The following is a 19,410-nucleotide window of genomic DNA, read 5'->3' on the forward strand; positions in this document are numbered from 1 at the left end:
CAGAGATGAGCGGGACATAACATCCCGCCCACCTTCTCCCTTCCGCATTGCTGGCGGGATGCAGTTAAGGAGATGTTTGTCGCTCCTGCGGGTTTACACACAGCGATGTGTGGAGCTGCAGGAACGACAAACAACATATCTGCGGTCGAACCGACATTATGGAAATGAACGACGTTACACAGATCAGCGATATTGTACGCTTCTGTGCTCGTTTATCGTCGCACCTAGGATTTACACGTTGCGATGTCGCTACCGGTGTCGGATCTGCGTCACTAACGACGTGACCCCGACGATATATCGGTAGCGATGTCGCAACGTGTAAAGCCTCCCTTACATTTCTTGTGGCAGCCCCCACCTCACGCATCGGCTCTCCCCCTGCAGCATCCTGCCCTCTGCTTATCCCCGCAGAGGGCAAAAGGTCCCAGCACACTGGCTGATTACCTGTAAAAGCATGGTCACACTCTGACCTGCCCCACTGTCACAACTGCAGCTGCGGGTGTGTCTGTGGTATCAGTGTAAGCGAAGAACTCAGTGCTCACAATCTCCTCCCTTACAGCAGGCATAGGCAACACAGGGACATTAACATCAGCAGGCGGACTGTCAATACTGGCTGAAGGATCAACACTTGGGATTTCTGCGGCCACATACTCGGACACTAGCCGCCCCAAATCTGTCCCAAGCAACACATTTGCAGGAATATTCGCATTTATTTCTACCTCCCTCATCCCTCTCTCGCGCCCCAGTCCAAATAAACTTTGGCGACGGGCAGAACTGGTGCGACGCCTCCAAACCCAGAGACGGTAACTTTTTCCCAGGTACCAAATCTTGGGGGGACACCATCTCAGGCCGTACCAGGTTCATATCAGTGCCAGTATTCCGCAGTCCCATGGCCACAGCCTGGCCAATGTTGTCAGGTTCGAACTTTTTCATGAATCTACCACAAAGTAGTGGGAAGGTGGAACGCCTTAATGGTACTCTTAAATTAAAAATCCAGAAGTGCATAGCGGAAACACATGTTCTGGGTAGATTGTTTGCCCATCACATTTTTTCCAGTGAGAACTGTCTCAAGGGGTATAGAGAGGTTGTCCGCATATGAAATATTGTTTGGTAGTGTTCCTAAGGGTGGCTTTACACGCTGCGACATCGCTAGCCGATGCTAGCGATGGCGAGCGTGATAGCACCCGCCCCTATCGTTATGCCGATATGTGAAGATCGCTGCCGTAGCAAATATTATCGCTACGGCAGCGTCACACGTACTTACCTGCTCGGCGACGTCGCTGTGACTGGCGAACCGCCTCCTTTATAAGGGGGTGGTTCGCTCGGCGTTACAGCGACGTCACTAAGTGGCCGCCCAATCAAAGTGGAGGGGCGGAGATGAGCGGGACGAACATCCCGCCCACCTTCTTCCTTCCTCATTGCTGGCGTGTGGCAGGTAAGGAGAGGTTCCTCGTTCCTGCGGCGTCACACGTAGCGATGTGTGCTGCCGCAGGGATGAGGATCAACTTCGCCCAAGCGACAGCAGCGATAATTGGGAGAGGACCCCCATGTCAACAAAGAGCGATTTTGTACGTTTTTGCAACGATCCAAAATCGCTCCTAGGAGTCTCACACAACGAGATCACAGCCAGATGTGCGTCACAAAATCCGTGACCCCAACAAGATCGCTGTAGCGATCTCGTAGCGTGTAAAGCCCGCTTAAGACAGGATTGTATTTCCCACAGCAATTGCAGGCCTCTTATGGTTTTCTCACTATGTCCTTGAGTTGCACAAACATCTGGCTGTTTCTGTTAACTTCTTTCCTCCATCCCAGACCCCAACTGTATAACTGGCAACTGGAGACTGGGTCATTGTCATGATACACATAAGGAGACCACTGGAGCCCAGATACAGGGAGCCATTCTAAGTGCTGCTAACCACTGCCACTTCTGTCAAGCTCCAAGGCAAAGATACAAAGATGACAACTCTACCGTTTGGATTATGCTGATGGCAACTATACCCCTTGCCCTGACTATCAATGGGGCACTAAAAGCGGACTGGGACAATAAACTGATAAAGCATCACCAAATTCTGTTCCGAGATATGGACTCTAAAGCACTAAGAACTGTTGGATATGCACTCTGAGCCCAATATCCTCTGTCTTGGGAGACCCACTGACATTATATATTGTATACTTCCTAAGGATTGATATCTAGTATGTGGTCACCAGGCCTATAAATGGCTTCCCCCTGGTGCAGAGAGGATCGGAACCTCGGTACGCCTTTTGCCGCTACCGTCATATTTCCTCATGGTGTCCTAGATATAAATGCTTTCCCCAAACATTCCCTATATAAACGAGCTGCAGACAACTGTCCCCGACAATTTGGTTCTGTGGTATAAGTGGGTGGCTGATGGGCATTCTTCAGATGGGAATGTTGATATTACTATTGTATATACAGTCATATGAAAAAGTTTGGGCACCCCTATTAATGTTAACCTTTTTTCTTTTTAACAATTTGGGATTTGCAACAGCTATTTCAGTTTCATATATCTAATAACTGATGGACTCAGCAATATTTCTGGATTGAAATGAGGTTTATTGTACTAACAGAAAATGTGCAATCCGCATTTAAACAAAATTTGACCGGTGAAAAAGTATGGGCAGCCTTATCAATTTCTTGATTTGAACACTTCTAACTACTTTTTACTGACTTAGTGAAGCACTAAATTGGTTTTTATAACCTCATTGAGCTTTGAACTTCATAGGCAGGTGTATCCAATCATGAGAAAAGGTATTTAAGGTGGCCACTTGCAAGTTGTTCTCCTATTTGAATCTCCTATGAAGAGTGGCATCATGGGCTCCTCAAAACAACTCTCAAACGATTTGAAAACAAAGATTATTCAACATAGTTGTTCAGGGGACGGATACAAAAAGTTGTCTCAGAGATTTAAACTGTCAGTTTCCACTGTGAGGAACATAGTAAGGAAATGGAAGAACACAAGTACAGTTCTTGTTAAGCCCAGAAGTGACAGGCCAAGAAAAATATCAGAAAGGCAGAGAAGAAGAATGGTGAGAACAGTCAAGGACAATCCACAGACCACCTCCAAAGACCTGCAGCATCATCTTGCTGCAGATGGTGTCAATGTGCATCGGTCAACAATACAGCGCACGTTGCACAAGGAGAAGCTGTATGGGAGAGTGATGCAAAAGAAGCCATTTCTGCAAGCACGCCACAAACAGAGTTGACGGAGGTATGCAAAAGCACTTTTGGACAAGCCAGTTACATTTTGGAAGAAGGTCCTGTGGACTGATGAAACAAAGTTTGAGTTGTTTGGGCATACAAAAAAGCGTTATGCATGGAGGGAAAAAAACACGGCATTCCTAGAAAAGCACTTGCTACCCACAGTAAAATTTGGTGGAGGTTCCATCATGCTTTGGGGCTGTGTGGCGAATGCCGGCACCGGGAATCTTGTTAAAGTTGAAGGTCGCATGGATTCAACTCAGTATCAGCAGATTCTTGACAATAATGTGCAAGAATCAGTGGCGAAGTTGAAATTACGCAGGGGATGGATATTTCAGCAAGACAATAATCCAAAACACCGCTCCAAATCTACTCAGGCATTCATGCAGAGGAACAATTACAATGTTCTGGAATGGCCATCCCAGTCCCCAGACCTGAATATCATTGAAAATCTGTGGGATGATTTGAAGCGTGCTTTTCATGCTCGGCGACCATAAATATAACTGAACTGGAATTGTTTTGTAAACAGGAATGGTCAAATATACCTTCATCCAGGAACTCATTAAAAGCTACAGGAAGCGACTAGAGGCTGTTATTTTTGCAAAAAGAGGATCTACAAAATATTAATGTCACTTTTATGTTGAGGTGCCCATACTTTTGCACCGGTCAAATTTTGTTTAAATGCAGATTGCACATTTTCTGTTAGTACAATAAACCTCATTTCAATCCAGAAATATTACTCAGTCCATCAGTTATTAGATATATGAAACTGAAATAGCTGTTGCAAAAACCCAAATTGTTATAAAGAAAAAAGGTTAACATTAATAGGGGTGCCCAAACTTTTTCATATGACTGTAGCTGAATGTTACTGAGCCTGCCGTGGCTCTGTAAGCATGAACCGATTTTGGACTGCAGATCTGTAGAGGTACTGAGGTGGGGTCACTCCAGCCACGAAAACTGTCTTTTCCATTCAACCTGCTTGGCTACCTGTGAGGCTCGCTAATCTTTCGGACTTGCCATCCATCTACTAGGCCTTTGTAAACGTGTTTGACAAAGAAGAGGCTGTGACTTTTCCTCCTCATAGGCCATATGACCGTTCTATTGACCTCTTTCCCAGTTCCACTCATCCTCGCTGTCGTATCTACCCTCTGTCTCAGGCTGAGACCCAAACAATGTCTGAGTACATTAAGGAGAGTCTGGAAAGAGGATTCATCCAAAAGTCCTCACTGGCCGGAGCCAGATTCTTCTTATTAAAGAAAAAAGGAAGGGTCTCTTCAGCCAAGTATCAACTATAAAGGTCTGAACCAAATTATGGTAAAGAATAAAAACCCATTGCCTTTTATACCAGAATTATTTGACCAGCTTTGAGGTTCCAGTATTTTGCCCTCCGTGGTGCATACAACTTCATTTGGATACGGTTGAGTGACAATTGGAAGACAGCCATCAATACCCATTATGGCCACTTTGATTATGGGGTAATGCCATTTGGGCTCAGCAATGCTTCGGCAATCTTCCAGTAATTCGTCAATGATATATTTAGAGATCTGCTCTACTGATGCATGGTAGTGTACCTGGATGATATCTTGATGTTTTCTACCAATCTGCCAACACACATGAGAAATGTTCGGCAGGTGCTGCAGAGACTAAGGGAGAATTGTCTCTATGTCAAATACGAGTGTTGAGGATAAGAATTAAGTAACCAAAAATACTTAATTCAGCCATTTCATAGACTCAGGTATATAGTTTAGTAGATGTAAACTAACACACATATTTATGAATGCTGTTGTTTCTTACTAACACGTATATATGTACATTGCATATTTAGTGATTTTCCTTAACACAGTATATACCAGTATATGTAACTTGAAGATGGCTGCCACATCCTGTCTACACCCAAGATGATGAACAAAGGAGAAATTCCTAAAGCTTGGACTGACCAATCCAGAAGAGATTATGCTAATTTCTATACGTCTTGAAGCCTCGACCTGCGATACTCGATTGGACCATACTTTTGTATACACCCTTACTATAAAGGCTTTGTCTAAGATTAAAGTCTCAACAGTTGGCTTGCCAGTCGTGAGAGAGAGAGTGATAATTGATTCAACTAATTGTTATTCTTTCTCGCCGTGCACACACGACAATATAATTTGGAACAGCAGTCAGATCCCGAGGGATCACTTGAGTCTCATCATTTTAACACGAGAACTGCATCTTCGAGCAGTCTTCCCAGCCTTTCCTAGGCTACATAATCTTGGACACTGGCCTGAGGATGGATCCAGATATGGTATCGGAGGTGGCCTCGGCCTGATGGTTAGAAAGCGATCCAGCGGTTCCTCGGTTTCGGGAATTATTATGTTCAGTTCATCCCACAATCCTCATCCCGAAATCTTCCCATCTCGGCTCTGACTGGCAAGGGGGTGAATCCAAAGGTGGAAGACATGTTTGTCGCCTTCAAAGAGGCCCTCTCTTTGGTTCCGGCGCTGCATAGACTTGAGACTAGTAAGCAGTTCATACTGGTAGTACTTAATCCTCCGGTGCGGTCCTCACGCAGGAGTAACTTGTGCATTCTTTTCCAGGGCCTTCTCTCCTGCCAAGCACAACTACTAGATTGGCAACTGAGACCTGTTTTCGATCAAGATGGCTCAAAAGGAATGGAGATATCTGCTGGAGGGACCACAAGAACTTTGCCTACCAACAATTGCCTCAGAAGTTAAATCTGCACTAAGATCAGTGGTCATTGTTCTTCACCCGCTTCAACTTCATTTTGCATTTCCACCTGGCTGAGAAGAACATCAAGGCCGATGCGCTTTCTTGGTTGTTTCTATTGGCCGACTAAGAGGAGAAGCCTCAGCATATTATAGAACCTTCCAGGATTCTTTCGGTGGCTCTCATAGACATGTTTTGAGTCCCATCTGGGAAGACGTTCGCTGCTGAAGCAGGCAGACAGTGAGTTCTTCAGTGAGGTTATTCCTCCAAGCTTTCCGGTGATGCTAGACCCTCCAACTGATCTCTCGGCATTAATGGTGGCCAATGCTACAACATGATGAGTTTGTTTTGGCCTGTCCTCATGTGTCTGCCACAAGACTCCAAAGAAGCTTCCTGATAGGTGACTGCGTCCTCTACTGTGCCATCTGCTCTTTGTCAACATATGTTGATGGACTTTATCACCGAGCTGCCGAAGTCCTCAAGTTGCACCACCATCTGGGTGGTAGTAGACAGGTTTTCAAAAATGGACCATTTTACACCACAAGTTACAAGTTGAAGCTACTGGCCTTGAATTCCCAAGTCCTTCCATGTGTCCCTCCTTAAACTTGTCATGCTGAGCTGTTATTACAGGAATCCAGGAACCTTGCCTCTTCCACTCAGTGATGAAGACAGCTTTGAGGTAAAATCCATCCTTGCTGTAAAAACGTTCCGAGGTGAAACCTACTTGTTAGTGGACTGGAGGGGGTTTGGCTCTTACCTTACGAGAGGTCATTGGAACCAAGGGAGAATATTAATGTCCTTCTCCTTTTCCTGGAAAAGGGGGAAATGTAAGGGAAGTGCTGTAATGCTGTACTGGTGTCCCTGCGCTGTCCTGTCCCCCTCCTGCCGACACGCTCACCGCACCTTCTCGGCTTCTGGATGAGTTCCTGGGTCCTGCTGCAGTCTTCTATGGCCTGCACACACCGAAAAGACCTCCCAAGAGTGACCATATGGTGCATGCGAGGACACTCCCTTTTTATTAAGTACACTCTGACCTGAAAGTGCTTTTCAGCATGGTTGACAGGCATCGGGTGTTTAAGGCACTTTCCCCTTATGGGAGGTGCTGAGGTAATGAGTTCTATACATTACTAATTATCAGGTTCCTTTGTGCTGCCACTGCTGTTAATATACTGTGTGCTGTTGCTGATTCAGTGCATGACAAGTCCGCTGCTGCTGCAATATCCACGACAGCTGTCTCCTATGATTGTCGCTGGAAGTTTCCATGCCAGCCGCCTCCTACGATATCTGCTGCTACTGCTGCAAGTATCCACGTTATCCGCCTCCTACGATATCGTTTCAACAAACATGGACTGTTTGCGTCTGTGGTGTCAACTGCCAAGGTAACGGTGATCCCCGGGGCTGTGCTCTGTTGGCTACCTAACAGCGTGTGTCTATCGCCACCTCCTTTGGCTTTAGTGAAGACTGGATAGCCATTCTAGTTCACTCCTCCATTCCAGTGATTGGTACTCTTGATCCAGTGGATCCACTAATCACATGCTCGCCCGGAACGCATTACAGACAGTTGCAGATGGTTAAGTCGGCATTGATTCTGATCACGTATAGCAGCATCTCTCTATAACCAGTCATTTTATACATATGATTGATACATTGACATAAAGAGTAGATCCTGTTTATTTTTCAATAAAATATGTTTATTGGTAGTTTCTTACATTGACTATTAAGCAGATAGTACTGTAAATTACATTCTCTTTCCTAGTAGATTATAACTTCTATTTTTTTTATTGTACCATTTGACAATAAAATAGTTCTAAAAAGAAAATGGCTACTTCCCTTTGTGAATTTTGTGATGTACAGTAAGATTTGATATCCGTGCAAAAATTTTCCCACATTCTGAACATGAGTATGGCTTCTCCCCTGTGTGAATTCTCTGATGTGCCACAAGACGTGCCTTATCCGCAAAACATTTCCCACATTCTGAGCATGAAAATGGTTTCTCATCTGTGTGAGTTCTCAGATGGACAACAAGATGTCCTTTCTGTGTAAAACATTTTCCACATTCTCGACATGAAAACGGGGTCTCCCCTGTGTGAATTCTCTGATGTATAGCAAGAGATGCTTTCCGTGTAAAACATTTTCCACATTCTCGACATGAAAATGGGGTCTCCCCTGTGTGCATTCTCTGATGTTTAACAAGCTGATTTTTTGCTAGAAAACATTTCCCACATTCTGAACATGAATATGGCTTCTCACCTGTGTGAATTCTCACATGTTTAACCAGATATGATTTATCTGTAAAACATTTCCCACATTCTGAACATGAATATGGCTTCACCCCTGTGTGTATTTTCTGATGTTTAACAAGATTACTTTTCACTGTAAAACATTTCCCACATTCTAAACATGAAAATGGCTTCTCCCCTGTGTGAATTCTCAGATGTTTAACAAGATTTGATTTTTCTATAAAATGTTTACCACATTCTGAACATGAAAATGTTTCATCTCCTGTATGAATTTTCTCATGTGTAAAAACATGTGATTTTCTTGTAAAACATTTCCCACACTTTGAACATGAATATGGCTTCTCCCCTGTGTGAATTCTCAGATGTTGAACCAGATTTGGTTTATGTGTAAAACATTTCCCACATTTTGTACATAAATATGGCTTCTTGGTTGTGTGTATTCTTTGAAGCTCACCATCCATTCTGTTAGTTTTGTTTTGCGTAACAGTCTGCGATGAGTCCAAACATAGGAGCTGATGAAAAGGATCAGATGATAGATCTTTCCAGTAGAGGTGGAAGGCTGGAGATATATCTGGGATACTGTCATGTTCTTCATAAGCACCCACATGATCATGTGCTGTAAAACCTGAAAATATCAGATGGGACTCTGATCTGCTGGTACAGTCATCTGCCAAAAATAAAACTGAATATATTATTTTTCAATAACACACCCTTGAATTAATATTAATTATAACATATATAAATTGTATAACATGTCTATACAAATTGTGGTACAATTCAATTATGAACTCTTGAAGGCAGTGGTGGCAACATTAAATATCAAAGCAGTGGACTCAGCGATTATGATTAGTGATGGGCGTTCCCCCCCCGATGGTCGGGATCGGGAGTCTCGCCCGATCGTTTTGTAAAAATCGGGATCGAGATAACGCGAACTTAACTCCGATCACCGATCTCGAGCTTTACAGTTATGGGATGGGGCGGGGGGCTGTAAAATAAAGAATATAGTTGATAATAAACATTGTCATTATACTTACAGGTCCCGCGACGCGTCCTGCAGACTGTCTCCCGGCCGCTTCTGCTTCCGAGTCCGATCATTGCTGTGCCCTCCCGGTAACCAGCACTGCCTAAAGGACCTTCCATGATGTCATAGCCATGTGACCAGTCAGGTGTGAATGTTGTATTACCTTGTTGGTTATAGACTGGTCACATGACTGATATAATCAAAGGTCCTGTTACTGAACTTTGATTGTCACTGTGCGAGTGTCGCATCGCATCACGGCGCACAGTCTCTTGACAGGAATGATCAGCTGCATGTATTTCTATGCAGCTAAGTGTCAAGCTTTGCGGGGTGATGCAATGCAAGACGCAAGTGCAATCATACCCTCACTGTCAGCCTGCTTCTTGCGATGTAGCAGAGCTGACATGGCTCTCTCTGCTTCTCACTTTGTATAGACTGTGTCCGTACAGAGTGATGAAGCAGACTTGACATTGCTGTCCCTGTGGATTACGTTGGACTAAGGATTTTTTTATAATAAAAATGGAGTCTCTAATTTTTTTTTGTTTTATTTCTAAAAAAAAAAAAAAAATTCTCTGGTGTTGTGGTTTTTTTTTTAAACTGTTTACTAGAAATTCATGGTGGCCATGTCTAATTTGGCATGACACCATGAATTTCGGGCTTAGTACCATCTGAGAATACAAAGCTGGTATTAACCCCTTTAAGCTACCAGGACCACTAGACGAGCCGGGTAAAACGCCTGGACATGGCAATAAGAAACAATGCGCCATTTCCAGGGGCGGCTGCAGCGAATTAAAAAAATAATAAAAAAAAAATGTGTGGGCTACCGCTGCATTATCATTATTATGAGACACAAAAACATTGAACCAAGGCACATCTCGCGTCAGAATCAACGCCACTCCATAAGGCACATGAACAAACAAGAAAGGACTGGAGCTTACAAAGGCTGTTCGTATAAAACATCAAAAAGCTTTATTATATGAATTTTTTTAAAAATTGGGTTTCAATCATTACAAAAAATATATACATATAGTGCTAATAGCGGACAAGGTGAAATACCACATATAAGTGGGGGAGCAAAGGTGACAAACACCCCAAATGGGGCGGTAATCTTAGCAGGGGCAAAGGATCATAAATAGTCATAGATGGCTGGCTAACAAATATGGCGCCTCTGTCCTGACAAGGTATGTGAAAACGTATAGCCAAATCGGCATAAATCCATTAGGCAGGGCAGAGGCACCAGAGACCAGACTAGTCATATAAAGAAGATCCAAAAACAATCCCATAACTTACACATAGTCAAGAGGGTGATCACCAGAGCATCCCACACCATTAAATGTGGAGATGAACCTTATATTTTCCACAGGCCTGGTTTCACCTCTCCTCCCGTGTAGCAGATCATCCCTAGACACCGATCTTGCTCTCTGGTAAGCGTGCTTCAAGGCACGGTTACCATAACCTCTGTTTTTAAACCTCATCCTCAAATCATCTGCCTGCTGTTTGAAAACGTTGTCCTGAGAGCAGAGTCGTCTCACCCTGAGATATTGACCAATTGGGATGGCGCGTACAGTGGAGTTGGTATGGGCAGAGGTGGCATGGAGTAGGGCATTCACAGACGTCGGTTTTCTATACACATCCGTCTGTAAAGCCCCAAACTCATCTGCAGTAATCTTGATATCCAAAAACTCAACCGTCCTTGTTGGGTGGGGGTGGCCTCGGAGCACGGAGTTACTGTGCTCCGGGCCTCCTCTCCCATTGGACGGCTGTGGGGCGTGTGATGCTGGGCGCGCGGCGCGCGTGCGTGCCGGCGGGGATCCGATTGGTCGGGACACATTTTCCAGGTCCTGGTCTGTCCAATGAGGTCATGTGACCTCCTATTTAAGGTCCTTGAACGGCAATTGCCGTACACCTTCCCTGATGAAGCCAGCAGATGTAATCCGTGCGAAACGCGAGTAGGAAGGCTCCTCTCACTGGTGTGGGATGCTCTGGTGATCACCCTCTTGACTATGTGTAAGTTATGGGATTGTTTTTGGATCTTCTTTATATGACTAGTCTGGTCTCTGGTGCCTCTGCCCTGCCTAATGGATTTATGCTGATTTGGCTATACGTTTTCACATACCTTGTCAGGACAGAGGCGCCATATTTGTTAGCCAGCCATCTATGACTATTTATGATCCTTTGCCCCTGCTAAGATTACCGCCCCATTTGGGGTGTTTGTCACCTTTGCTCCCCCACTTATATGTGGTATTTCACCTTGTCCGCTATTAGCACTATATGTATATATTTTTTGTAATGATTGAAACCCAATTTTTAAAAAAATTCATATAATAAAGCTTTTTGATGTTTTATACGAACAGCCTTTGTAAGCTCCAGTCCTTTCTTGTTTGTTCATTATCATTATTATGCATTATTATCGCCAGTCAGGTAAAGCTAGGCAGCTGGGGGCTGGGATTCTCGCTGCCCCTGGAAATGGCGAATTGTTTCTTAGCGCCATTTCCAGGCATTTTACCCGGCTCGTCAATGGCCCTGGTGGTGGTGGCACGCTGGGTAATAAGGGGGTTAATACCAGCTTTGTATTCTTAGATGGTACTAAGCTCGAAATTCATGGTGTCACGCCAAATTAGACATGGCCGTCATGAATTTCTAGTAAACAGTAAATAAAACACACAAAAAATGTTTTTTTATTACAAATAAAACAAAAAAAATGTAGAGACTCCATCATTATTAGAAAAAAAATCCACTTCATTACTCTGCACAGACAAGCGGCTCTACAGAGTGAGAAGCAGAAAGAGCATTGTCAGCTCTGCTACATCACTCTGTAAAGAGCGAGAAGCAGGCTGACAGTGAGGGTATGATTCCCCCTTCCTGATTCCAGGACCTTCGATGACGCCATAGTCATGTGACCAGTCTCTAAGCCAATGTCTGTACAACATTCACACCAGACTGGTCACATGGCTATGACATCATGCAAGGTCCTTTAGGCAGTGGTGCTTACCGGGGGCACAGCAATGATTGGATGCGGAAGCAGAAGTGGCCAGGAAACAGAGTCTGCAGGATGCGTCCTGTAAGTATAATCATAATGTTTTTTTAATAATGTGCTATATTTTTTTTTTATTTTTACAGGCCCTGGACCCAATCTGTAAGACGAGCTTCCCAGGAAAGCTAGTGATCGGGACAGAGTACACAATCACTATGTGATCGGTATAATGATCCCCGATCTTTACAGTTTGGGATCACCCATCACTAATTATGATGTAAGATCACCCAGCTTGAACATATTTCATTTTTCACTCTGCTATTGAAGACAACTAGGTCTATGTTTTAGTATGACAGTCTCTAATATTTTTGTTAAATATGCAATAATATTTAGTGAAATATTCAATGGAGACTCAAAGATCAACTTACAAGAATCAGCAAAACTGTCCACCAAATTCACTTTCCATATAACAACTATAGAACAACAAACAACTGGAGAAAGCGGTTATGTAAATATTTTCAACACTTACAGTAAAATGTAAAGTACATTTTAACAACACAGAAGTAAAACATGTCCAAACCACTTAAACATGCAGAAATCTAATCTGAGTCTACAGCTGGGGTGCGTAAACAAAATATTTCCAAACTAAAGTGGATGGTATTAGAAGAAAAATATAGTAGAAAATGTCCATCCTAAAAAAAACTTCTCCAAAGAGAAGTATATTGGATTAATAAATTAGATAACATTGCCCCAAAAGGACTAAATGAAGTTTGTAACTTTAATGTATTCTTGTAAAATGTCTTTTAGAATGATATAATTTTGTACAGCCCGTTTAATAAAACATGGTTTTTAATTTATAGCACAATAGATGGGCAGCAGGTAAACGGGTGGCAACTGCTATCGAAAACTGGTAGACTGACAGCTTAAGAAAGGGGAAGCTCCCTGAAACGTTGCGTCACAGGTGTGCAGCAGAAGGGTGATTATTACCTGGTCAGTCTCTGCATGAAAACCTAACAAACTGGAGTCACTGGCTGATCCACACCGCAAAAGAATCATGCATAATTTTTCTGATTTCTGCCTCCATAGATAAGTAAAAAAAAGTCCTCACATAGTAATACTAATTATACAATGGCCCATTCAGAGAGGGTTTTAAAATCGTTGTGTTCAAAAATTGTAATCAATAATATTGAAAATGTAGAATAAAACATTACATTGAGCTTGGTGTATACATCATAAAGAATACGCTGGGACTGCTGTATATCCATTATATAGGATACGCTGAGACTCTGCTGTATACATCAAATAGCATACACACACAGAGTGCTTTAAATACATCACATAGGAGACACTAACATTGCTGTATATCTATCACATATGATATGTTGACACTGAAGTCTATAAGACACGTAATAGACAGAGACCCCTTAGTAAACATCACATAGGAGATGCTGAGACTGCTGTGTATACATCACACAGGAGACCAAGATTGCTATATGTACATCACATTGGAGACACACTACGGCTGTTCTATATCACATAGGAGTTGCTCAGACTGCTGTGTATACATGACATAGAAGACATGAAACTGGTATATATATAGTACATCACATAGGATACACTGAGACTGTGGTATATAGACTCAGCCAGACCCTGGAGATAGAAAGCTACAGAGCAGCAGATCTCCTATGGTGGGAGTGAAACAAGGCAGGAGTGTGCTAACTCTGCCCACAAATAATGTCCCCATGCTAACATTTGCCAGTGTTGAACTTAATCCAGTCTTTACTGCATTGTGGTCTTAAGTAAAGAACGCTGTGTTTAAAAATAAAATGAAAGGGTTGGTGGACAAAAAACTAGGCTGCTGGTCCACCATGCATGTTGGCAATGTGGCCCAATAGAAATCTGTGTTGGGCCGCACTAAAGGCTGCTTTACACGGTACGACCGATTTTGCAATTTCACAATCGATCGTACCCGCCCCCGTCCTTTTTGCGTCACGGGCAAATCGCTGCCCGTGTCGCACAAAGTCAGTAACCCCCGTCACACATACTTACCTCTCGTGCGACCACGCTGTGGGCGGCGAACGTCCACTTCCTGGAGTGGGAGGGACGTTCAGCGTCACAGTGACGTCACACGGCCGCCGGCCAATGGAAGCGGAGGGGCGGAGATGAGCGGATTGTAAACATCCCGCCCACCTCCTTCCTTCACATAGCCGGCGGCGGCCGCGTGACGCAGGTGAGCTGCTGTTCATCGTTCCCGGGGTGTCACACGGAGCGACGTGTGCTACCCCGGAAATGATGAACAACTAAATTAAACGATATTATGGAACCTAACGAGCAGTACACGACTCACGATTTGTGAGCGATACTGCATCGCTAGGAGGTGTCACACAGGCCGGCATCGCCAGCGATGCCGGATGTGCGTCACAAAAACCGTGACCCCGATGATCTATCGCACGATAGATTGTCTGGTGTAAAGCAGCCTTTAGACTCATCCATGGCTGCATGCAGCCCCTGGATTGTACACGCCTAGTCTAAAGAGACAAAGGGAGTATATACATATATTCTCAGTGACTCCTATCTGCACAATATATTCAAAATACAGCCCAATAAAACGTCTTCAGATATTAACCCTTTAAGGACACATTATATTTATTTTTCAGTTTTCATTTTTGTTCCGCCTATTTTTACAAGAGCCAATTTTTGACAAATCACAGTTGTGATTAACCTCTTAAATTTCCCCAATTGCCACTGCACCAGGACAATCGGGATTAGCCGGCTAAGTGTCAGGATCTAATGGATGCACCAATTCTGGGGCGGCTGCGGGCTGCTATTTTTAGGCTGGCAAAGGCATAAATAACCATGGACTTCAAAAGTCAGCAGGGAAAGTCTTTCCATTGTGTAAAACGTTTATTGGTTTTCATTATCATTATTATTATAGCCCTCATAAAATTTTGAAGATACAGTCATATGAAAAAGTTTGGGCATCCCTATTAATGTTATCCTTTTTTCTTTATAACAATTTGGGTTTTTGCAACAGCTATTTCAGTTTCATATATCTAATAACTGATGGACTGAGTAATATTTATGGATTGAAATGAGGTTTATTGTACTAATAGAAAATGTGCAATCCGCATTTAAACAAAATTTGACCGGTGCAAAAGTATGGGCACCTCAACATAAAAGGGACATATAATATATAATATTTTGTAGATCATCCTTTTGCAAAAATAACAGCCTCTAGTCGCTTCCTGTAGCTTTTAATGAGTTCCTGGATCCTGTATGAAGGTATATTTGACCATTCCTGTTTACAAAACAATTCCAGTTCAGTTAAGTTTGATGGTTGCCAAGCATGGACAGCACGCTTCAAATCATCCCACAGATTTTCAATGATATTCAGGTCTGGGGACTGGGATGGCCATTCCAGAACATTGTAATTGTTCCTCTGCATGAATGCCTGAGTAGATTTGGAGCGGTGTTTTGGATCATTGTCTTCTTGAAATATCCATCCCCTGCGTAACTTCAACTTTGTCACTGATTCTTGCACATTATTGTCAAGAATCTGCTGATACTGAGTTGAATCCATGCGACCCTCAACTTTAACAAGATTCCCGGTGCCTGCATTGGCCACACAGCCCCAAAGCATGATGGAACCTCCACCAAATTTTACTGTGGGTAGCAAGAGCTTTTCTTGGAATGTCATGTTTTTTTGCCTCCATGCATAACGTCTTTTTGTATGAACAAACAACTCAATCTTTGTTTCATCAGTCCACAGGACCTTCTTCCAAAATGTAACTGGCTTGTCCAAATGTGCTTTTGCATACCTCAGGCGACTCTGTTTGTAGCGTGCTTACAGAAAGGCTTCTTTCGCATCACTCTCCCATACAGCTTCTCCTTGTGCAACGTGCGCTGTATTGTTGACCGATGTACATTGACACCATCTGCAGCAAGATGAAGCTGCAGGTCATTGGAGGTGGTCTGTGGATTGTCCTTGACTGTTCTCACCATTCTTCTTCTCTGCCTTTCTGATATTTTTCTTGGCCTGCCACTTCTGGGCTTAACAGGAACTGTACCTGTGTTCTTCCATTTCCTTACTATGTTCCTCACAGTGGAAACTGACAGTTTAAATCTCTGAGACAACTTTTGTATCCTTACCCTGAACAACTATGTTGAATAATCTTTGTTTTCAGATCATTTGAGAGTTGTTTTGAGGAGCCCATGATGCCACTCTTCATAGGAGATTCAAATAGGAGAACAACTTGCAAGTGGCCATTTTAAATACCTTTTCTCATGATTGGATACACCTGCCTATGAAGTTCAAAGCTCAATGAGGTTAGAAAACCAATTTAGTGCTTTAAGTCAGTAAAAAGTAGTTAGGAGGGTTCAAATCAAGAAATTAATAAGGGTGCCCATACTTTTGCACCGTTCAAATTTTGTTTAAATGCGGATTGCACATTTTCTGTTAGTACAATAAACCTCATTTCAATCCAGAAATATTACTCAGTCCATCAGTTATTAGATATATGAAACTGAAATAGCTGTGTCAAAAACCCAAATTGTTATAAAGAAAAAAGGTTAACATTAATAGGGGTGCCCAAACTTTTTCATATGACTGTAATTAGTCCTTTCCACTATACACAATTGTATTGTTTGGAGGACCTGGGGGGGACACTGGGGGTCTTGGGGTATCAATAGGCACTTAATATATAACATTTCTCACTGGAAGCTGATTCCGTTGCTGGGGCACTTACAAGATTTCTTGACATAATACTGGATAAGTAAACTTTGCATACACTGTTCCATGGTTTATGACCATGCCATTGTTTTTTCTTCTGGTATGTTTAAAATTTTAATAAAAATGATTTTTTTTTTGTTTTTTTTGTTTTTTTTAAATAATCACGGACCTCCGCAGCCTGAGAATACCAGTCCCCAGCTGTCAGCTTTATCTTGTTTGGGTATAAAAAATTGGGGGGGACTGCATGCAGTGTTTTTAAATTATTTATTTAAATAATAACAAAAAGCTGCATGGGGTCCTTCACATTTTGATACATAGCCAAAATAAGCACACAACTGGGAGCTGCATCCTCCAGCTGTCTGTTTAATCTGTGCTGGGTATCAAAATACAGGGGACCCTAAGCCATTTTTTCCAATTATTTATTTATTTTCACACTTCACTTCGGGGACTCAGACAGCTAGTGTGTGTAACCAATCACAGACGTGGGCACATCGGCAGTTTGACTGCAAAAAAATCATAGATGCTATCAGAGGGTGGGTGGGGGAAGCAGTGAATATGCATGAAGTTTAATGAGTGGACTCGAAAGCACTGTGACAGCCGCGCGGACACTCAGTAAGTATAATTGTCCTGCTTTAATCGCCATTTTTCCTTTTTTTTAGGTTTTTCCGGGTGGCCGACCTTAAATAGTGACACGGACGTACATGTTCGCGGTCCATGCATGGAACACTAGGTGTCCTATACAAACCCCGAACTTTACAGTTCAGGTTCGCCCATCACTAATCATGAGCTCTACACTAAACGCTAAGGGGTACTTTGCACACTATGACATCGCAAGCCGATGCTGCGATGCTGAGCGCGATAGTCCCCGCCCCCGTCGCAGCAGCGATATCTTGTGATTGCTGCCGTAGCGAACATTATCGCTACGGCAGCTTCACATGCACTTACCTGCCCTGCGACGTCGCTCTGGCCGGCGAACCGTCTACTTCCTAAGGGGGCGGGTCGTGCGTCGTCATAGCGACATCACACGGCAGGCGGCCAATAGGAGCGGAGGGGCGGAGATGAGCGGGACGTAAACATCCCGCCCACCTTCTTCCTTCCGCATTGCAGCCGGGACGCAGGTAAGGTGATGTTCCTCGCTCCTACGGCTTCACAAACAGCGATGTGTGCTGCCTGCTGGAACGAGGAATAACATTGTACCGTCGCTGCTGCAAAATTATGAAAATGTCGGACCCTACACCGATCATACGATAACGACGCTTTTGCGCTCGTTAATCGTATGTAAAAGGATTCACATACTGCGATGTCGACAGCGATGCCGGATGTGCGTCACTTTCGATTTGACCCCACCGACATCGCACCTACGATGTCGTAGTGTGCAAAGTACCCCTAAGGCTAGTTTCACACATCCGGCTTTTTGCCGGATTGCCAGATTCGGCGCACACCAGTACAGTGTATACAGTACAATGGCAGCGCGACAAGCGCCGTTCACATGCTGTCATTTGACCCGGAAGTTGCGGTGCTGCCATTGTACTGTATACACTGTACTGGCATGCGCCGAATCCGGCAAACCGGCAAAAAGCCGAATGTGTGAAACGGCCCTTACATTGGAGTGTTATCCAAATGTTTGAAAAATGTGAGAGATGAAACCACCGACAAATCCATTCACTATGATGAGGCAGGCAGAGTTTCTCTGTACACTGTCTGGCCTATCTTAATCACCAGGTGCTCAGCTGTTAGTTAGTTAGGGAATGGTAAGGATTTATTTATGGAATATTAGAAATTAGCTTAGATTATAGCATCAAATAGACAGGGATTTACAGTGATATGGAAAAGTTTAAGCACCCTTGTTCAAAATTACTGTTTTGTGAACGGTTAAGAAAGTTAAAGATTAATTATAAACAACAAAAAAGAAAATGAACCAATGCAAAAGCAGGAGAAGGCTATATAGCAAAACGTATTTAAGATGCCCTTTCCTTAGTTCGAAATTACTTACTTACAGCTTACAGAACTGATTGCTGTCATTTTGATAAAATCAATGGTTTCTCTACTGCAGATTTAGCAGTTATATAGAGCTCATGAATATGTTGGTGTGGTGCCTCTGCGGCTTCAGGCACCACAGGGTACTGCACCTTACCCGAGGTGTAGTATTCATTCCGGATATGGAGGAGGTCACCACTGGTAAACCACCACAATTCACCACCATACATAGTTAGTTGCCCTCTCACCGGGACTGGCTGGGGTAGAGACATTGTAGGGTGTCTATCACTAATGTAGTGGACCCTCTGCTCACTAGTCAGAAACCCAGGGGGAGGAGCTGGACACGGAGAGTAACGTGACACACACACACATACACTGAGTTTCAGTTTCTCAGAGGAGACAGGAAGTGACAGTCTGAGGAGAGAGGAGGAAGAAGCAGAGCAGCAGGAGAGGGGTCCTGGGGATGGGCAGCTGGAGGAATTTGTCCCAAGACCCAGAGGAGGGGAACAGATACACACAGACAGTCAGCGGTTAGATAGAAAATGGAAA

The 19,410-nt window shown here is 43.5% G+C and overlaps 1 pseudogene; it reads right to left on the reverse strand.

Annotated features, from left to right (window-relative positions):
* Positions 1–7,629: 7,629 nt before the first annotated feature.
* The window catches only part of LOC142312006 (uncharacterized), an 87,823-nt pseudogene continuing 76,042 nt past the window's right edge, over positions 7,630–19,410 (reverse strand).

This window comes from Anomaloglossus baeobatrachus, chromosome 5, assembly GCF_048569485.1.
Source record: "Anomaloglossus baeobatrachus isolate aAnoBae1 chromosome 5, aAnoBae1.hap1, whole genome shotgun sequence".
Classification (NCBI taxonomy): domain Eukaryota; kingdom Metazoa; phylum Chordata; class Amphibia; order Anura; family Aromobatidae; genus Anomaloglossus; species Anomaloglossus baeobatrachus.